Source organism: Magnolia sinica, chromosome 18 (genome assembly GCF_029962835.1).
Source record: "Magnolia sinica isolate HGM2019 chromosome 18, MsV1, whole genome shotgun sequence".
NCBI lineage: Eukaryota > Viridiplantae > Streptophyta > Magnoliopsida > Magnoliales > Magnoliaceae > Magnolia > Magnolia sinica.
The window spans coordinates 38441365-38463428 of record NC_080590.1 but is presented as its reverse complement, the minus strand read 5'-3'; the positions used below and the strand labels follow the sequence as shown (position 1 = coordinate 38463428).

Here is a 22064-nt window from a genome sequence, read left to right as displayed (position 1 = left end):
ATAGGTTTTGGTTTAGGTTAAGGTTATAGGTTTAGGTTTAGGTTATAGGTTTAGGTTAAGGTTTAGGTTTAAGTTATAGGTTATATGTTATAGGTATAGCTTTTGGGAATTGAGAATAGGTTAAGGTTTAGGTTTAGAAAATCGGGTTCGAGTTCGGGATTGGGTTTAAGTTTGGGTTTTCAAGTTTAGGTTTAGGTTTAGATTAGGGAGTTGAGATTAGGATTAAGTGTAGGTTTAGGTTTAGGAATTTGAGAATACATTTAGGTTTTAGGTTTAGGTTATAGGTTTGGGTTATAGGTTTAAGTTTAGGTTAAGGTTTGGTTATAGGTTATAAGTTTAGGTTATAGGTTATAGGTTATAAGTTAAGGTTTAGGTTATAGGTTTTGGTTTAGGTTAAGGTTATAGGTTTAGGTTTAGGTTTAGGTTATAGGTTTAAGTTAGGTTTAGGTTTAGGTTATCGGTTATATGTTATAGGTTATAGTTTTTGGGAATTGAGAATTGGTTAAGGTTTAGGTATAGGAAATCGGGTTCGGGTTCGGGATCGAGTTTAGGTTTGGGTTTTCAAGTTTAGGTTTAGGTTTAGGTTAAGGTTTAGGTTATAGGTTTGGGTTTAGGGTTAGGTTTAGGTTATTGGTTATAGGTTATAACTTTAGGGAATTAAGAATAGATTTAGGTTATAAGTTTAGGGTATGGTTTAAGTTAAGGGTGTGGTACCTGCAAATACAGATATAAACACAGCCTATCCAAATGGCCAGGCCCCTCTAATGTTGGCCATAGGAAATGGATAGCTTCATCATGGTCATAACAGCAGTTCCCACCTTCCAAGGACTCCCACTCATCCAGATAGCTCCAACGCACACCCGGGTCTGCTCCATTAATTTTGAGCAAATACATAAACATGGCCTGTCCAAATGGCCAGGCCCCTCCAATGCTGTCCATAAGAAATGGACAACTTCATCATGGTCATAACAGCGGTTCCCACCTTCCAGGGACCCCTGCTCATCCGGATAACTCCAACGCACATCCAGGTCTGCTCCATTAATTTCGAGCAAATATATAAACACGGCCTGTCTAAATGGCCAGGCCACTCCAATGCTGTCTATAGGAAATGGACAGCTTCATCATGGTCATAACAGCGGTTCCCACCTTCCAGGGACCCCCACTCAACATCCGGATAGCTCCGACACATATTTGGGTCTGCTCCATCAATTTTTACGAAATTATGCATGTCCTGCTCATGAGCATGCCTAATATTGCCAATGCATGGGATTCAGCACAAATACCTTTTCAAAATTTAAAAAAGGAACTCGAGGGTTTTCCTTACCTTCCATTGTATGCTTCCAAGGTACAAATGGCCCCTAAAACACACATACATCCTGGGAATCACTTCTCAAAACTGCAGACTGTTTTGTTTTGAAACTCGTTCATCTCACCTGTAAACCTGTCACATAATGAATAACTATAACCACGATGATAACTATTGTGAATGCTACCTTCTAATCCTGCTGTATTAACTAAGTTTCATAAAGCAGTTGAACCATTGGAGGAAGATGGAGACAGGTCTAATCCTAAAGAAATTGATGTTTGTATCAACTAGAATATGAAGCATTTCAACATCCAAATCTAAAGAGTGATCATTTCTTCATTTTCTGCATGTTATAAAGAAAATTCAGCAAGAACAGTTTTGAATGTCGCATTGCTCTTAATTTAAAGTTCTTTGTGTTCATTTCCTTCGACATGTGTGAGATGCCCACTTCTTCCAAAACTATCAAGATGGTTCAAAGTGGGCCGAAGGTGCATATACAGTCAGATTTGCATCTACCATAAGATTTGTTTCCAAGTTACAGCCAAGTCTTGCTATTAATCATCCAGTTGCATGCCAAAAGTCTAATAAAATCCTTACAATGTGGGGACCACCTAAAGTGACGCCTAGCATGGAATGCTGAATGCTTGCCTGAAACAAAAACAAAATCAAAAAACAAAAAAATTGAGAAACCAACCTTAATTGGACGTTGGGATAAATGTTTGCAGCTCTGGCATTGTAGCCTCAGCACAACCATTCCTTATGACCTTGGTAACCTTCCTAGTTGAGCCTCTTCACAACGATAACCATGCTAGTGCCAGATTTTGTTGCTGAAATCTTGCTGCTTGAACCACTTAGATCATTTCCAGCTCTGCTAACGTACTTCGAATTGACCCCTACACAAACCAAGAACAGAAACATAAAGCATGATCAAAATCTCAACTTCAGTAACAATGAGTTAAAAAAGGTCACACTTGCGAGCGACCACAAGTTGCAATGAGCAGACCACATCAATTAGCTGACTCAACTGAGTCTTGTTGACCAGGGAACTAGTCACACACTTTTTTTTTCTTTTTTCTTTTAAGATGACGATCTCATTAATAAACACTAAATACCAGAGCAGAAAGACAACTATGGAAGGAACCTAATCACAAAATACTCATTACACTTTATCCACAAGATTTTTGTGGCACAAGAAACAAAGTACTCCTTACACTTTATCCACAGATGACTTCTTTTTTATGCCAATTCTTTTCTTCTTTTTTTTGGCATATTATGGCCTACCTAAGAGTTAAACAACCTGATTTTTAGGCTAAAATGTTCTAAACAACGTGGCCCACCTACTGAAAATCTCCCAACTATATTGGCACATGTACCTATAAATGCAATCATGTTTTCATTACAAACCTCACTTCTTACCTTACACTTCAATTTCCCTGAGTTCTTCCACTCTTTCCATAACTTAACTCTTTCATTTTTATTTTTTATTTTTTATTATTTTTTGCATAAAGGTGGGAACACACCACCTGTAACTTTGTTGAAAAAAAAAAGGTGTACAAACACTCAAGTAGGCTCCAAAACAAAAAAGGGGTCACTCTTGACCTATGAAACCTACAACTTACAACATTAGCCTATGCAATAAAAAGTAAAACCAGTAAAACAGAAAATACAATAATCTCCAACCACAAAGAGACGCCCCTGTAACTACGAAAAAGAGGAAATCCAACAACATTGGACAACCAACAACACCGAGACTTTCCCTCAGCAAGACCTCCACCATTGCAGCAATCAACAAACCCAAATAAATGACAGCAGGATGACATTGTGAGGTGTGAGTGAGTGTGTTAAAAAGAAAATAAAAGAAAAGAAAAATATGCTTTCTTTTCCTCAAGTATCTTGGAAATGAAGTTTTTCGAGAAAGACTATTTCTTTCCCATGCTTTTCACAAATTAAAACCAGCCCTTAAGTGAAACCTAAAATTCTCATGAGAAATTTGTAAATTTAAGAAATTTTGGAGAATGAGATTTGTCAGTAGCTAGTATGCTTACAACTACATACCTTTCCGGCGTAAATACGAGGTTTCGATAAACAAACCACTGCAAAACATAAAGCAAATGCGTCAATTACCAAGAACTGTTGAAGCAGGTGGGACCCATTTCAAATGCAATCATGGCCATGTAAATTATAAAGGTTCTAGTAGAGGTGGCCATGGTGAATATGGTGGTGGTTGTATACAAATTTGAATAGAGAAAAATCCGGTAGCAGACCCTCCCCACACATAAGAATGGATCAATGCAAATTGAGGAATTGATTTATTTTTAGCAACGAGATGAGCAGAACAAGCGTGTTTAGATAATAGGCAAGGCAAGCTTTGTGAAGGAAACATTGGTGCTAAAATTATTAGGAAAAAAAAAGAAGCAAGAGAACGTACGAACCAAAATGTATCCTAATCGGGCATGCAAATGATGCATATAATTTGGATTGTTCAACCCATACTCAGCCACATGAGTAGAAAATAACCGGTCTACATCCAACAGATATAATCCTCTAGCCTCATGACCATCCCCAATTCTCTTCTTGATCTTCAAATCCTGAACCACAAAATGTAAAAAGAGGTGATAGAACAATTTAATTGTTTTATTAAAGCACTGAGAAAAATAAATAAATTTGATAGGAAGGTTGGGACATGAAGAACAAATGGCAACAAAAAGCTAAGCTGTTAAGATCCTTTACCGCTTTGGAATAGGATCCATTAGCTGCTCTAATTCGGTGTGGAAAGGAAGAACAAATATAGAAGCATTGAGATCTCAGGAACTCTATAACGAAGCTCATTAATGGCACCAGGCCTTACTGTGGCAAGCTCCCCCTCAACTATCTGTGATAGCCCTAATGGATCATCTTAGTTCCGATAGGACTTGCTGCTAGATCAAGCATCACCCACATCCCCAACATATTGCCACCTGAAGCATCTTCCACAGAATAGAGACCTCTTGGAAAGGCCTCTCCCTCAACTAGCAATCACTCCACCAAGGGTCTCAGAAGACCCAATTCATATTAAAAAGCTTTAGGAAGTGACACCAATTTTTAGTAGCTATGGGCAAATGAATAAAGAGGTGATGAACTGATTCTGCTTCCCTTTTACACATACTGCATCTGGTAGGAATACTTAACCTTTGTATGTATAAGATGATCCTGGATTCAAATTTTTATCCACCATTGCAGTCTGCATGAAGATTTCAAACTCTCCCCAACCAGACATTGGGGAGAAGAAAGAGCATGTAGCAAAAAAAGCCAATGGAATCCATGTTCACAAACCTTTGTCCTCTAATCCAATGATGACGAGTTCGTTGAGCATTTCTATAAGATGAATATGATACTCCCTATGATTTAATTGAGATTCTTCTAAACTTGATATTCCAGACTGTGTTTCTCCCCACCATGCGGTTAGCCGGTTAGTAATCTTGGATTAGGTTCTCTTCAGGAAGAGCTACACGATTAAAGCCTAGGGAACACTCCTACAAAAAGCTAATCGTCCAACCAAGCTATCAAAATCTGGCGTCCCCCTTTGATTCCCCCCACAGCCACCCCCCAAAGATGAGGCATGGAAGAAACTTCATCATAGAAAACTTGCCACTGGGTGTAGACTTCCTCCAGAACACACAACTCCTTAAGAGGGTCCATTCCAAAATTCCAAAATTTCTATTTCAAAGGTATCCATAACTGAATTCATGAAGGTAAACAAAATCTAATAGCCTCGAAAAAAAAGGACACATGCCCCCAAGTCACTCATAATGTCAAGTAACACTTATATTGCACCAAACCAATCTGTAATGTTTTAAACCATAATAAATAATAGCATTTAATAATTGAGAGTTATAGCTGGTTAAATATTTAGAACTGATCACCGACAGGCAAGGTACCACAACTTGTGGTTACTATAACACCCTTCCTTTCAACATGCCACTTTTGTAGCACATCAGTATAATGAAAATGGAAGGTCGCGCCGTGGAGATTTACCTGGCACAAAATTCAGGTCGGTCCACTCATCAGGCAATGGAACAACCTACAGTATGAATCAACGTGCACACCAGCCCACCTAGTGAGCTTCTCTTCCTAATTTTGGAGAAAGGTCATCACCATGGTGGTGCCTATCATTTTCTTAGTACTGATTTCCAAAAAAAGTGGTTGTAAGTGATTGGTTCTCAAAGATCTAATGGAAGAATGATAGAATTTGATACAACAAAACTATTTAAACATAAATATGAAATCCTAAAGTTTAACAAACGAGATTATAGCAAAAGTGTCACATATCACAAGCCACCTTTGCTGGTATAAATGTGTAATGGTTTGAAAGGCAATTTTATGCTAAAAGGGGACGGTAGAAGCAACACTCAACACCATTATGTCATATGCAACGCCCCAAACCCAGAAATCGGATTCACAGGAATTCCGATCGCCGAATCCGGTGCCGACAGCCTCCGTAGTACTCCATTCTCGACTCCTAGTGTCCATACGCCAGATTCTGATTCTGGGATCCTACAAGGAGGATTTTTCAACGTACATTTAACTCGTAATAAGCATAACCACAAGATTACCCAATTTACAAAGGCAACATCATCATCACATATCCACTAATATAATCATTTGAGTTTAATGCTGAAAGGAAAATACATCAATCGAAAATCAAGCTCCAGAAGACCGCTGCACGCTCCAAGCTCAACACTGCTACAACCTAACATCACCTGCATACATCTATCGTGCATAATCTTATAGAAAGCTTAGAGGGTGGTGTAAGTGTGTGCACAAGGAAAGTGTCAACTATGCAATACAGTGTCATAAATCATATAATAGAATAAATGGAAATACTGACAAGATAAGATATTAGAGTAAGCGAAATTATACTGGTAAGTCCATGAGTCATACAATATCAGAGTACGGAATACCAATCAGCTATACAAATGATGAGTCAAAGAGAGCCAAATATCAGATGTTAAGAGTGCAAATGCAATATGTAAATCCTGCTAAGTCCATCTAGGCCATATAAGTGCAGAAACATAGTAACCCAAAATGCTAAGTACTGCGGATGCAATGTAATATGCGGTGCGAATGAAATAACCATGCTAGAGCATGAAATCGGGATGATAGTACGTAGTATCACAGGCTACGGGGTCCATCATAAGGGACTTCTATCCAAACCAATCCCATACCTAAATTTGGATAGCCAAACTAAACGTGGTAAACTCCTGATCTCAGGTTAGTCGCGCGCCCAACCGAAATCCTGGCCATGCGAAGGTACACGTAACAAATAGTTACGCACAACCAGCCCAAGTGGATAGTGAATGAATGAATGAATGAGTATGCAATTCCTGCTCAATAAGTCCACATATCAGTACGGTTACTCTTTGAAAAATCACTGGGGTCTATTACACTCCAAACCAGGTTGCCGCCCCATCTCGTGCAACAAGGTGAGTGGAAGAGACCTCGCTATCCGCCTGCCAATATCGGGCCCAGCTCATCGATAGTGAACCCATTCCTCGAGCTGGTCAGACTCAGCCTAGCATTGCCACCTCCTCTCAGACAGGTAAGGTCGTACCCCCTTCCAACCGACCACGACACAGTGAGAGACGCGGACTATCGGTATACAGCCTTCATATGCTCATGCATCCACTCGGTCTAGATGTTGAAGCAACCTCTGGAACCAAGAGGGTTCTAGGACTTTCACCCAAGGATATCTATAGCACCCTATGTAAAACAAATTTTTGGTGTCCATCTGGCCATCCACGATATGCATGTGGAGGTTACAACACTGATGTCATTAGGGCGTATGGTAATCATAATCACACAATGCAAGATGCATGAGTCACATGGTCCAATCTGCATCGATCATGTGCATATTGTGCGCTCATGTAGGTCAACTCCGCCCATCAGGGAGTCCCATGAACAACTTGCCCTATGGCATATGCAATGGTCAACCAAACCTCATATCAAACATGCAGATGATGCGTATGGGCATGTATCATGATGCTATATTGTCACATACTCATAATCGATATCAATAACTAGCATCAACAATCAGCCTCGACAATGTGGACATTTAACTATCATTGCCTCCAAGGAATGATCCACATAAAGCCTAACATATAGTGGATCCATGGCCTCACACAAGGGTCAAATATACAACACCATGAGCCTCAGTCAAGAGCTTAATACACAACATGATGGGCCTAACATACATCACGATGAGCTCCATCGCCTGGCCCTCAAATGCATCACAATGGGCCTCATCACATACGCCTCATATACATCTCATTGGAACTTAAACATGGGCTGAATACACATCACAATGGGCCTCAAATACGGGTTGCGTAAACATCGGCCTCGACAATCAAAATCGACCTCAACAATCGGAATTGACACTGGGAATCAACCTCGACACTCGGCCTTGACAATCGAAATAAGCCCATACAATCGGCCTCGATGTATCAGAATCGACCTCGATACTCAGCCTCGACAATCGAAATTGGCCTATACAATCGGCCTCGACAAATCAGAATCGGCCTTGATTATCGGAATCGGCCTATACAATCGGCCTCGACAAATCAGAATCGACCTCGATTATCGGAATCGATTGAAAATCGGAATCGGCAAATCGGTCACGTCAATCGAAATCGGCAATCGTCGTGACAATCAGAATCGATCAATAATCAGCATCGGTAAATCGGTCACGTCAATTGGAATCGACAATCGGTCATGACAATTGGAATGATCGATAATCAGTATCGACAAATCGGTCACGTCAATCAAAATCGGCAATCAGTCATGACAATCGGAATCGATTAATAATCGGAGTCGGTAAATCGGTCACGTCAATCAGAATCGGCAATCAGTCATGACAGTCAGAATCGATTGATAATCAGCATTGGTAAATCGGTTACGTCAATCGAAATCGGCAATCGGTCATGACAATCGGAATCGATCGATAATCAGCATCGGCAAATCGGTCATGTCAATCGAAATCGGCAATCGGTCATGACAATCGGAATCGATTCATAATCAAAGTCGACAAATCGGTCATGTCAATCAGAATCGGCAATCGGTCATGACAATCAGAATCGACAAATCGGTCACATCAATCGGAATCGGTAAGAATGGGCTTAACAAGCCTAAGGGAAGGTCACAATGAGGACATCTAACCATCATTGCCCATCAATGTGGACATCTAACCAGCATTGCTCCCAAGGACTGGCCCACATAAGGGATTCATACACAATGTAATGGTCACTCATACATCACATTGGGCCTTGCCATCTGGGCCGGAAATACATCACAATGGGCCACAACGCATGGGCCTCAATATACAATGGGTGGACCCTGCAAGATGGGCCTCAAATACATCAGGGTGGGCCTCATGGATGGGGCCCCACGGATGGGCCATAAATACATCAAGGTAGGGCCCACCGTATACTCTCCATCTAATCTATTTATAAGGTCACAAAGCCCTGAATAAGAGGTAAAACAAATTTCATACAGATCCAAAGCTTCTGTGACCTAAAAAGGGTTTCAAGGGTAGCCTTTCAATTCTCTAATGTTTTCTAATGTGTGGTCCACTTGATGGCTGGACGGTATGGGTCACAAATACATCACGGTGCGCCCCACATAGCCTGTTAGATGGACGGCTGATACAAAATACATACAATCAAGTCGGGACCCATGGAACATATTGACGTCTTCATAGTAGCAAAATGTTGCTGATGGATGGTGAGATATAACACATACATCAAATGAGGGCCCCACCGTCCAAGGTCTGGACGGTGTGGAAAAACACATTTCACAGTGGGTCCCACCTTTTGATGGACGGCGTGAATGAAACACATATCATGATGGGCCCCTCCTGCCAAATGGATGGACGTGTGAATGTAACACGTACCTCAAATTAGACCCACTGACTGACGCCAGTACAACAGCCACATTAGTGGGTCCTCGATCACATCCAGGCATCTGGACAGCTTGGATAATGCAGATGGACGGTAGGGATATAACATATACTTCATGTGGGTCCCACAATGTGGCCCACACACGCAACAGCGTGCCTTCTTGGCACCGTCTAGATAGACGGTGCATATGCAAAATACATATATTAAAGGTGGGTCCCACGTGGGGCCCACCAGATATAATATATAATATATATTATATTATATAATATATAATATTATATAATATATAATACATTACATACAGCATTGTACAGGCCCTCAACGGCCTGGATACAAAACACACATCGCATAAGTCTCAACAATCGGCATCAGCAATCAAAATCGGCCACGACAATCGAAATCAGCCTCAACAATTGGCCTCGACACTCGAAATCAGCCTCGACACTTGGCCTTGACAATCGGAATAAGCCTATACAATTGTCCTCGATAATCGAAATTGGCCTATATAATCAGCCTCGACAAATCAGAATCGGCCTCGATTATCGGAATCGGCCTATACAATCGGCCTCGACAAATCAAAATCGGCCTCGATTATTGGAATCGGCCTATACAATCGGCCTCGATAAATCAGAATCAGCCTCGATTATCGGAATCGATCGATAATCGAAATCGGCAAATCGGTCACGTTAATCGGAATCGCCAATCGGTCTTGACAATCGGAATCGATCAATAATTAGCATCGACAAATCAGTCACGTCAATCAGAATTAGCAATTGGTCATGACAATCAGAATGATCGATAATTAGCATCGGCAAATCGGTCACATCAATCGAAATCGGCAATCAGTCTTGACAATTGGAATAGATTAATAATCAAAGTCGACAAATCGGTCACATCAATCAGAATCGGCAATCGGTCATGATAATCAGAATCGATCTAAAATCAGCATCGGTAAATCGATCACGTTAATCGGAATTGGCAATCGGTCATGACAATCGGAATCGATTGATAATCGGAGTCGACAAATCGGTCACGTCAATCAGAATCGGCAATCGGTCACGACATTCGAAATCGATCAATAATCAGAATCGGCAAATCGGTCACGTCAATCAGAATCGGTAAGAATGGGCTTAACAAGGCTTAAGGGAAGGTCACAATGAGGACATCTAACCATCATTTCCCATCAATGTGGACATCTAACCAACATTGCTCCTAAGGAGTAGCCCACATAAGGGATTCATACACAATGTAACGGCCACTCATACATCACATTGGGCCTTGCCATCTAGGTTGAAAATACATCACAATGGGCCATAATGCATGGGCATCAATATACAATGGTGGACCCTGCAAGATGGGCCTCAAATACATCAAGGTGGGCCTCATGGATGGGGCCCCATGGATGGGCCATGAATACATCAAGGTAGGGCTCACCGTATACTTTCCATCCAATCTATTTATAAGGTCACAAAGCCCTGAATAAGAGGTAAAACAAATTTCATACAGATCCAAAGTTTCTGTGACCTAAAAAGGGTTTCAAGGGTAGCCATTCAATTCTCTAATGTTTTCTAATGTGTGGTCCACTTGATGGCTAGACGGTATGGGTCACAAATACATCACGGTGTGCCCCACATAGCCTCTCAGATGGACGGCTGATACAAAATACATACAATCAAGGCGGGACCCATGGAACGTACCGACGTCTTCATAGTAGCAAAATGTTGCTGATGGATGGTGAGATATAACACATACATCAAATGAGGGCTCCACCATCCAGGGTCTAGACGGTGTGAAAAAACACATATTTCAAGGTGGGTCCCACCTTCTGATGGACAGCGTGAATGAAACACGTCATGGTGGGCCCCTCCTGCCAAATGGATGGACGTGTGAATGTAACACGTACCTCAAATCAGACCCACTGACTGATGCCAGTACAGCAGCCACTTTGGTGGGTCCTCAATCACGTCCAGGCATCTGGATAGCTTGGATAAAGCAGATGAACGGTAGGGAAATAACATATACTTCATGTGGGTCCCACACATGTGGCCCACACACGCATTAGCGTGCCTTCTTGGCACCGTCCAGATAGACTGTGCATATGCAAAATACATATATTAAATGTGGGTCCCATGTGGGGCCCACCAGATATAATATATAATATATATTATATTATATAATATATAATATAACACTATATATTGCATGTAATATATTATATAATATATAATACATTACATACAGCATCGTCCAGGCCCTCAACGGCCTGCATACGAAACACACATCAAGGTGGGGTCCGCACGTTCCACCTGATGGACGGCGTGGTAACAAATAGGTCAGGGCAGGGCCTACACAACGGATGAACAGTGTAGATATTGCACAGATACAGTGGGTGGGGGGCCGCAAATGGACAGATGGTTTGGATCATAACACATATCTCATGATGGGACCGCGCGAGCATGCTGACGTGAATGCAGCAGCATACATGTGGGTTCCACCGTCCTATGGCATACGGACAGAGTGGATGTAGAATAGATACATCAAGGTGGGTCCCGACCACACGTACAGCACGTGCGGGGTGGGCTCATACGTCTGTTGCTTTAAAAAAAAGGGATGGACGGTATGGTATATAACACATACCTCATGCATGGTCCAGAGGACCTGTTGGCGTCCACGCTCCAGCTGATTGGCTGGTGGGACCCACAGTGCTTGTTGCTGTGAAATGGATGAGGGGATTAAAAAATCAGACCCACCTGCTAACGTTAGTATAGCAAATATAGAGCTGCGGTACACCAGCCGCTCCTTGCCAAAAAGAGTGGGTCCCACGTAGGTGAACCAGATACGCCACATGGGCTCCCAGCTGCTGGACAACATGGGGCACAACACATACATATAATACAGCTTCAAGGTGGGTATCACGCCACCGTCCAGTGCAGAAGAACACTTGCATCAAGGTGGGTCCACGTGGTGGCCCACCAGCTTGAATGGAAGCTGATATTTGTGATTTCCTCCCGGTCCAGGGCAATCCAAACAGACAGCAACGATGGGCCCTGGACATGGCACCGAGGTGGGCCTCACTTGACAGCGGTGCATCCCACGTAGTGGACGGCATGGATCACATTCATGCATCATCGGATGGGCCACACATCAAGAGAGAGAGAGACGGCGGTGATGGAGGGACCCCGCCACTATGGGCCCCTCAATACATGCATCAAATGGGTCCCACCACATGTGGGCCCTCAAATCATCAAATCAAATAAATAAAATCACCCACCTCGAGATCTCTCCTTCCTTCTTCTGCTAATGCATGATAGAGTCCCAAAGGGACAATTTCAATGGTTGAGATGTGCTTAAGATGGTGGGATCGGGTGGTAGAAAGGTGGGCCACACTACTCTCTACCATGGAAGCCATGGACGTGAGTTGCTCCCATGGAGCTTGGGAGAAATGAGAGAGAGAGATGATGGGAGAGAAGTGATGGGAGAGAGGGATGGTGAGTGATTTAAGTAGGTACTTTGTTGTAAGAAAATACTGACTTTTGGGGAGGGTGGTTTTACTTGGGGATGGGTGTAAGTGATGGTGAGTGATGGGAGTGTACTTAACATTTGATGTGATGGATTCTCTTGGGATTTGTAATGCGCGGCGTTTTCCTTGAACTGAACGCGGGCCCACATCTCCTGTCTTGGGTATCGCCTCGACGCGCAAGACACAGCATCAGAACCGCGGCGACGATGCGGTCGCAAGGATACAAGTCTCGGTTTGAGTCGACTTAGATATAAGGAACACGACTCAGGACCCCACGCAAATGCCTGTAGCAGGTCGAGGGTTGCCAGAATTTGACCGGGAGTACCGCGGACGCATACGGAATGGTATGGTCTAGAATACGGGTCTTACAGCTCTCCCCACCTAATAAAAATTTCGTCCTCGAAATTTACAGAACAGATAAGGGAAGAGAAAACATAATCAAGTATATAAGTCAAGACACAATCAATCTACCAAAGGATGAAGATAGCACTTTCTAATCTTAACCTCGCCCTCCCAAGACGCATCATCAACATTATTGTGACTCTACTGAACCTTGGATCCTGCATCAGAAATGATCGGACTTAATTACTATACAGCTTTACAATCTTGACGGTAGGGAGCTATATTAGAAAATCTCTAAGTTATTTGAACTCGAGGATCTAACTATTCTAAGTTCTCAACAATCATAGGATGAAGGGTAGCTATCAGCAGAGATGTGATGTTATCTTCAGGTATTCCCAAGCTATGCTCTGATACCAACTTCTGTCACGCCCCAAACCCAGAAATTGGATTCACAGGAATCCCGATCGCCGAATTCGGTGCCGATAGCTTCCGTAGTACTCTATTCTCGGTTCCTATCGTCCACACGCCAGATTTCGATCCTGGGATCCTATAAGGAGGATTTTCCAACGTACATTTAACTCGTAATAAGCATAACCACAAGATTACCCAATTCACAAAGGCAACATCATCATCACATATCCATTAATATAATCATTTGAGTACAATACTGAAAGGAAAATACATCAATCAAAAATCAAGCTCCAGAAGACGGCTGCACGCTCCAAGCTCAACACTGCTGTAACCTAATATCACCTGTACGCATCTATCGTGCATAATCTTATAGAAAGCTTAGAGGGTGGTGTAAGTATGTGCACAAGGTAAGTGCCAAGTATGCAATACAATGTCATAAATCATACAATGGAATAAATGGAAATACTGACAAGATAAGATATTAGAGTAAGCGGAATTATACTGATAAGTCCACGAGTCATACAATATCAGAGTACGTAATACAAATCAGTTATACAAATGATGAGTCAAAGAAAGCCAAATATCAAATGCCGAGGGTGCAAATGCAATATGTAAATACTGCTAAGTCCGTCTAAGCCATATAAGTGCAGAAACATAGTAATCCAAAATGCTAAGTACTGCGAATGCAATGTAATATGCGGTGCGAATGAAATAACCATGCTGGAGTGTGAAGTCGGGATGATAATACATAGTATTGCAGGCTACGGGGTCCATCACAAGAGACTTCTATCCAAACCAGTCCCATACCTAAATTTGGATAATCAGACTCAACGTGGTAAACTCCTGATCTCAGGTTAGTCGCGTGTCCAACCGAAATCATGGTCATGCGAAGGTACACGTAACAAATAGTTGCGCACAACCAGCCCAAGTGGATAGTGAATGAATGAGTATGCAATTCCTACTCAATAAGTCCACATATCAGTACGGTTACTCTTTGGGGAATCACCAGGGTCTATTACACTCCAAACCAGGTTACAGCCCCATCGTGCCCAAGAAGGTGAGTGGAAGAGACCTCACTATTCGCCTGCCAATATCAAGCCCGGCTCGTTGATAGTGGACCCATTCCTCGAGTTGGTTAAACTCAGCCTAGCATTGCCCCCTCCTCTCAAACAGGTAAGGCCGTACCTCCTTCTAACCGACCACAACACAGTGGGAGACATGGACTACATGTATACGGCCCTCATGCGCTCATGCATCCACTTGGTCTAGATGTTGGAGCAACCTCTAGAACCAAGAGGGTTTTGGGACTTTCACCCAAGGATATCTATAGCACCCCATGTAAAACAGATTTTCAGTGTCCCATCTGGCCATCCATGATATGCATGTGGAGGCTACAAACCTAATGTCGCTAGGGCGTATGGTAATCATAATCATACAATGCGAGTGCATGAGTCACACGGTCTAATCATGCATGAGCTTGCGCTTACCGTGCGCTCATGTGGGGCAACTCAGCCCATCAGGGAGTCTCATGAACAACCTACCCCATGGCATATGCAACGGTAAACCAAATCTCATATCAAACATGCAGATGATGTGTATGGGCATGTATCATGATGCTATGCTGTCACATACTCATAATCAATATTAATAACCGGCATCAACAATCAGCCTCGACAATGTGGACATTTAACCATCATTGCCTCTAAGGAATCACCCACATAGAGCCTAACATATAATGGATCCATGGCCTCACACAAGGGTCAAATATACAACACCATGAGCCTCAGTCAAGAGCTTATTACACATCATAATGGGCCTAACATACATCACGATGGGCTCCATCGCCTGGCCCTCAAATGCATCACAATAGAACTCATCACATAGGCCTCATATACATATCATTGGAACTTAAACACGGGTTGAATACACATCACAATGGGCCTCAAATATGGGCTGCGTAAACATCGCATAAGTCTCGACAATCGGCATTGGTAATTAAAATCAGCCTCGACAATTGAAATCAGCCTCAACAATCAGAATTGACACTCGGAATCGGCCTCGACACTCGGCCTTGACAATTAGAATAGGCTTATACAATCGGCCTCGACGAATCAGAATTGGCCTCGATACTTAGCCTCGACAAACGGAATTGGCCTATACAATCGGCCTTAACAAATCAGAATCAGCCTCGATTATCGAAATCGACCTATACAATCAGCCTCGACAAATTAGAATCGGCCTTGATTATCGGAATCGGCCTATACAATCGGCCTCGACAAATCAGAATCGGCCTTGATAAATCAGAAACAGCTATGATTGTCGGAATCGGCTTATATAATCTACCTTGACAAATCAGAATCGGCCTCGATTATTGGAATCGATCGATAATCGAAATCGGCAAATCGGTCACGTCAATTGAAATCGGCAATCGGTCGTGACAATCGGAATCGATCAATAATCAGCATCGACAAATCAGTCACATCAATCAGAATTGGCAATCGGTCATGACAATCAGAATGATCGATAATCAGCATCGACAAATCGGTCACGGCAATCAGAATCGTCAATCGGTCATGACAATTGGAATCGATTAATAATCGAAGTCGGCAAATCGGTCACGTCAATCAGAATCGACAATCGATCATGACAATCGGAATCGATCGATAATCATCATTGGTAAATTGGTCACATCAATTAAAAACGGCAATTGGTCTTGACAATTGGAATCGGTTGATAATCGGAGTCGACAAATTGGTCATGTTAATCAGAATCGACAATCGGTCATGACAATCGGAATCAATTGATAATCGAAATTGGTAAATCGGTCACGTCAATCGAAATCGGTAAGAATGAGCTTAACAAGGCCTAAGGGAAGGTCACAATGAGGACATCTAACCATCATTGCCCATCAATGTGGACATCTAACCAACATTGCTCCCAAGGAGTGGCCCACATAAGGGATTCATACATAATGTAACGGCCACTCATACATTACATTGGGCCTTGCCATCTGGGCCGAAAATACATTACAATGGGCCACAACGGATGGGCCTCAATATACAACGGGTGGACCCTGCAAGATGGGTCTCAAATACATCAGGGTGGGCCTCATGGATGGGGCCCCACGGATGGGCCATAAATACATCAAGGTAGAGCCCACCGTATACTCTCCATCCAATCTGTTTATAAGGTCACAAAGCCCTGAATAAGAGGTAAAACAAATTTCATACAGATCTAAAGATTCTGTGACCTAAAAAGGGTTTCAAGGGTAGTCGTTCAATTCTCTAATGTTTTCTAATGTGTGGTCCACTTAATGGCTGGATGGTGTGGATCACAAATACATCATGGTGCGCCCCACATAGCCTGTCAGATGGACAGCTGATACAAAATACATACAATCAAGGTGGGACCCATGGAATGTACTGACGTCTTCACAGTAACAAAATGCTGCTGATGGATAGTGAGATATAACACATACATCAAATGACGGCCCCACCGTCCAAGGTCTGGACGGTGTGGCAAACACATATTTCATGGTGGGTCCCACCTTCTGATGGATGGCGTGAATGAAACACATATCATGGTGGGTCCCTCCTGCCAAATTGATGGATGTGTGAATGTAACACATACTTCAAATCAGACCCACTGACTGACTCCAATACAGCAGCCACATTGGTGGGTCCTCGATCACGTCCAGGCATCTAGACAGCTTGGATAAAGCAGATGGACGGTTGGGATATAACATATACTTCATGTGGGTCCCACACACACAACAGCGTGCCTTCTTGGCACCGTCCAGATAGACGGTGCATATGCAAAATACATATATTAAAGGTGGGTCCCACGTGGGGCCCACCAGATATAATATATAATATATATTATATTATATAATATATAATATAACACTATATATTACATGTAATATATTATATAATATATAATACATTACATACAGCATCGTCCAAGCCCTCGACGGCCTGGATATGAAACACACATCAAGGTGGGGTCCGCACGTTCCACTAGATGGATGACGTGGCTACAAATACATCAAGGCAAGGCCTGCATAGCGGATGAACGGTGCGGATATTGCACACGTACAGTGGGTGGGGGGCCGCAAATGGACAAATGGTTTGGATCATAACACATATCTCATGATGGGACCGCCTGAGCATGCTGACGTGAATGCAGCAGCATACATGTGGGTCCCACCGTCCTGTGGCATATGGACAGAGTGGATGTAGAATAGATACATCAAGGTGGGTCCCACTCACGCGTGCAGCACGTGTGGGGTGGGCTCATACATCTGTTTCTTTAAAAATAAGGGATGGATGGTATGGTATATAACACATACCTCATGCATGGTCCAGAGGACCTGCTGGCATCCACCCTCTAGCTGATTGGCTGGTGGGACCCATAGCGCTTGTTGCTATGAAATGGATGGTGGAGATTAAAAAATTAGAACCACCTGCTAACGTTAGTATAGCAACTATATAGCTGCAGTACACCAACCGCTCCTTGCAAAAAAGAGTGGGTCCCACGTAGGTGAACCAGATACGCCACATGGGCTCCCAGCTGCTGGACAGCATGGGGCACAACACATACATATAATACAGCTTCAAGGTGGGTATCACACCACCGTCCAGTGCAGAAGAACATTTGCATCAAGGTGGGTCCACGTGGTGGCCCACTAGCTTGAATGGAAGCTGATATTTGTGATTTCCTCCCGGTCTGGGGCAGTCCAAACAAACAGCAACGATGGGCCCCAGACATGGCAGTGAGGTGGGCCTCACTTGGACAATGGTGCATCCCACGTAATGGACGGCATGGATCACATTCATACATCATCGGATGGCCCACACATCAAGAGAGAGAGAGACGGCAATGATGGAGGGACCCCGCCACTATGGGCCCCTCAATACATGCATCAAATGGGTCCCACCACATGTGGGCCCTCAATTCATCAAATCTAATAAATAAAATCACCCACCTCGAGATCTCTCCTTCCTTCTTCCGCCAATGCATGATAGAGTCTTAAAGGGACAATTTCAATGGTTGAAATGAGCTTAAGATGGTGGGATCAGGTGGTAGAAAGGTGGGCCATGCTACTCTCTCCCATGGAAGCCATGGACGTGAGTTGCTCCCATGGAGCTTGGGAGAAATGAGAGAGAGAGAGAGAGATGGTGGGAGAGAAGTGATGGGAGAGAGGGATGGTGAGTAATGTAAGTAAGTACTTTGTTGTAAGAAAATGCTGACTTTTGGGGAGGGTGGTTGTACTTGGGGATAGGTGTGAGTGATGGTGAGTGATGGGAGTGTACTTGACATTTGATGTGATGGATTCTCTTGGGATTTGTAATGCGCGGCGTTTTCCTCGAACTGAACGTGGGCCCAGATCTCCTAGCTTGGGTATCACCTTGACGCGCAAGACGCGGCATCGGAACTGCGGCGATGGCGTGGTCACAAGGATAGAAGTCTCGGTTCGAGTCGACTTAGATATAAGGGACACGACTCAGGACCACGCACAAATGTCAGTAACAGGTCGAGGGTTGCCAGAATTTGACCGGGAGTACCACGGAAGCCTACAGAATGGTACGGTCTAGAATACGGGTCTTACAGCTAACTCACATTCATATTTGCCACAACATCATAACAGGATAGGTTATGAAGTCATACCTTTCTGCAAGCATGGCAGAGCCCTCTTCAAATAGTTCCTCAATAGCTCCAATAAAAGAAAGCTTGTTCGCCGGTTTATTCACAGAATTACTTAACTTTTTCCTAAATATAAGCGAACTTAGCACATTTTGCTTCTTTTTTGGTGATGATGGTAAAATGGAATAGTCAGGAGGAATGGCGTCAACAACTATGCAGGTTGTATCATCTTTCAGGCCCCTTAACCTTAGAGCTTCCTTAACAACCATCTTCACAGCAAGCTCTGCAGGTAATCCACGGTAAGATTGTGTAGCCGTCTCAGATGATAAGGTATCCCATATGCTATCAGAAGCAATTATTAGCCTCCCCTCGAAATTTGAAAGCTAAACACCAAAATAAACAGGTCAAAAGGGCAAAAGGGCAAAACCATTATGACTCATGAAGATCAAAATCACTAGCATTAGAAGGCAAATGTGAAACACTCAGTGCGAACTCACCTTCACTTGCTTAACATGTGGTATCGGGATAATGAACTCACCCACAGTAGTATCACCAATCAATCTAGAAAGGCATAAACCACCAAGCCAGCACCTTAAGGGGGCCCACCTGTGTGTCACATAAGAAATTAAAGACTCCTTAAAAGAACAAACTGCAAGATATATGAAGGATCACTTTCCAACTAAGTAACATTTCAGTCAGGAATATTAAATAGTTCAACAGATGCACTACCTCGGTACCCCCACAAACATTGAGCCTACCCACTTCACCCCTACTTGCAGTCACACGTTCTCTCTCTTCAGCATTCTCTTCAAGCCTGTGATCAACCGTCAGAAGAGAAACCACACCACCCTGAGTATCCAAAATGCATGGAGAATCCCCAACTGATGCAACTGTCACAGTCAATCCATCAACCACAACAAAGGTAACTGTAGTCCCAGAAGTCTCCCCTGTTATGAACATTGATACCAATAACACAAAATAGCATAAGATGCAAGGAAGAATAACGAAGCATAAAAGGAGTATGTATTCAACACGTGCCTTTTTGCTAAAAGTCTATGTCAGTTTTCACGAAACCACCAACTAGTGCTCGAGGAAGGGCTTAAAGCCACTCTTCCCTATCAATTCCTTGAGGAATCGCGCTCATAACATGATTCAACAAATTCTCTTTTGAGAATATAGTAGCAGATACGCCATTGTACCCATCAAAGATCTGTCAACCAATTCCAAGTTTAAAGAACTGAAGGGTATATATATGGGGCTAGTACACAGTGGCCGGCCAAAATGCTAGCATTTTCATTCACTCTAGAAATTCGTACAAGTGAGGTTCATCTTCTAGTGATCCATATCATTCACCTGAGGATGGGAAATGGACCAAAAATCTCTTCCATCAAAGAGTCCCAGCCATCCGGTTGGAGTACATCTTGCCATTGCATTATGACATTGGCTATATTTTCTTTGCAACTGCCCATGTCCAGGAAAATTATTGCACAGCTAAGATTGTACATGCATCTGAAGTTGAAATATCACAAGTCCCACCTCATCGAGGACCATCGCAAGGAAAACTACAATTCTTTGCCACATCAACCTTCCACAGTGAGTACCACCAGATGAACCAGCTAGATCACTGAAAGGCATGTCCAATTTTTAACAAACAGAAAAGTCCCTGATCCAACCTAAGCATTGTGTTTTTCCTCATATACAAGAGTACTCTGGAGATATGAGTAACAGAGAGAAGTGAACAAATTACCGTAAACACTGAAAATGATGCCACAGGGTTCCCAGGAATCCTCTGACAATCCAGTTTTATCAGGAAATAGTCTTCCCCTTTCTTCGCAAGAGCGGCATGTCCGTACCTGACCAGTGGCTTCTCAATCTTCTCATTTGGTAAAGACTCTCTCTCTCTCTCTCAAATCGTGTTTCTCCTTGCTTCGATTTTCAATCGAATGCAGAAATCATGAGTTTCTACGATCCCATGTGCAGAATCGCCACAAACACGAACAAGGGCGGTGGCTGCTGACAAAGGCTATGGTCATAGGGGCTGCGGCTGGTGGATGAGCCGGGGCAGTGACGAGGGTTGGATGAAAGGGGTTTCGAAAACCCTAGCACAGAATATGCTCACAGATCAATGGTGAGTTTACGCCGACATGGGGTTTTGAAAACCCTCGCGAGAGAGACAGAGAGGGAAATGGGACTGAGTGACAGAGAGAGGATGAGGGAGTGCGAGAGATGCGAGAGGGTGAGGGAAAGGGAGAGGGTGAGAGAGAGAGAGAGAGAGAGAGAGAGAGAGAGAGAGAGAGCGGGGGAGTTTTGGTTTTGGGAATTTGGGTGCGCACGGGAGAGGAGTGCGGGTAGTATTGAGTTTTAGGGGTGACGCACATCATCATCTTGATTTAGTTTCGAACTTGTGGGGCCCACCATTGTGTATTTTATCTATCCACTCCGTCCATTCATTTTAAAGGCTCCTTTTTAGGGTTTATCCAAAAAATGAGTCAGAACAAAGATGTATATGGACCACACCATATATTAACGATATAAATATAATTTTCATTGTTTCTTATGGTGTGGTCCACTTAAACTTTTGATCTTTCTACTTTTTGGGCTCTTGCACTGAAATAATATTTTAAAATTGATGAACAGATTAGATAAAACAAATATATTGCAATGGGCCCCATGGAGCTCCTTAAGCATCATCAGTCTCTAATAAAGTCCAATGGGGGAGGTATGTTTTAGCTACAGATTAAGTAGGTTTTAGCTACGGATTAAATCCGTAGTAATGTAGCTATGGATTAAATCCGTAGCTAAAAACCTACATAGTCCGCAGCCTTTGCTCATTTTTTTAGTAGTGAATGCACACTCTGACTTGTCCATTTTTCTTCTTTACCGGGACAATGTTTGATATCCACTTGGG

General features: G+C 43.0%; 1 pseudogene; it reads right to left on the bottom strand.

The window, feature by feature from the left end:
- Positions 1-1634: 1634 nt before the first annotated feature.
- LOC131232357 (probable protein phosphatase 2C 33) lies at positions 1635-20116 on the bottom strand (annotated as a pseudogene).
- Positions 20117-22064: the final 1948 nt, after the last annotated feature.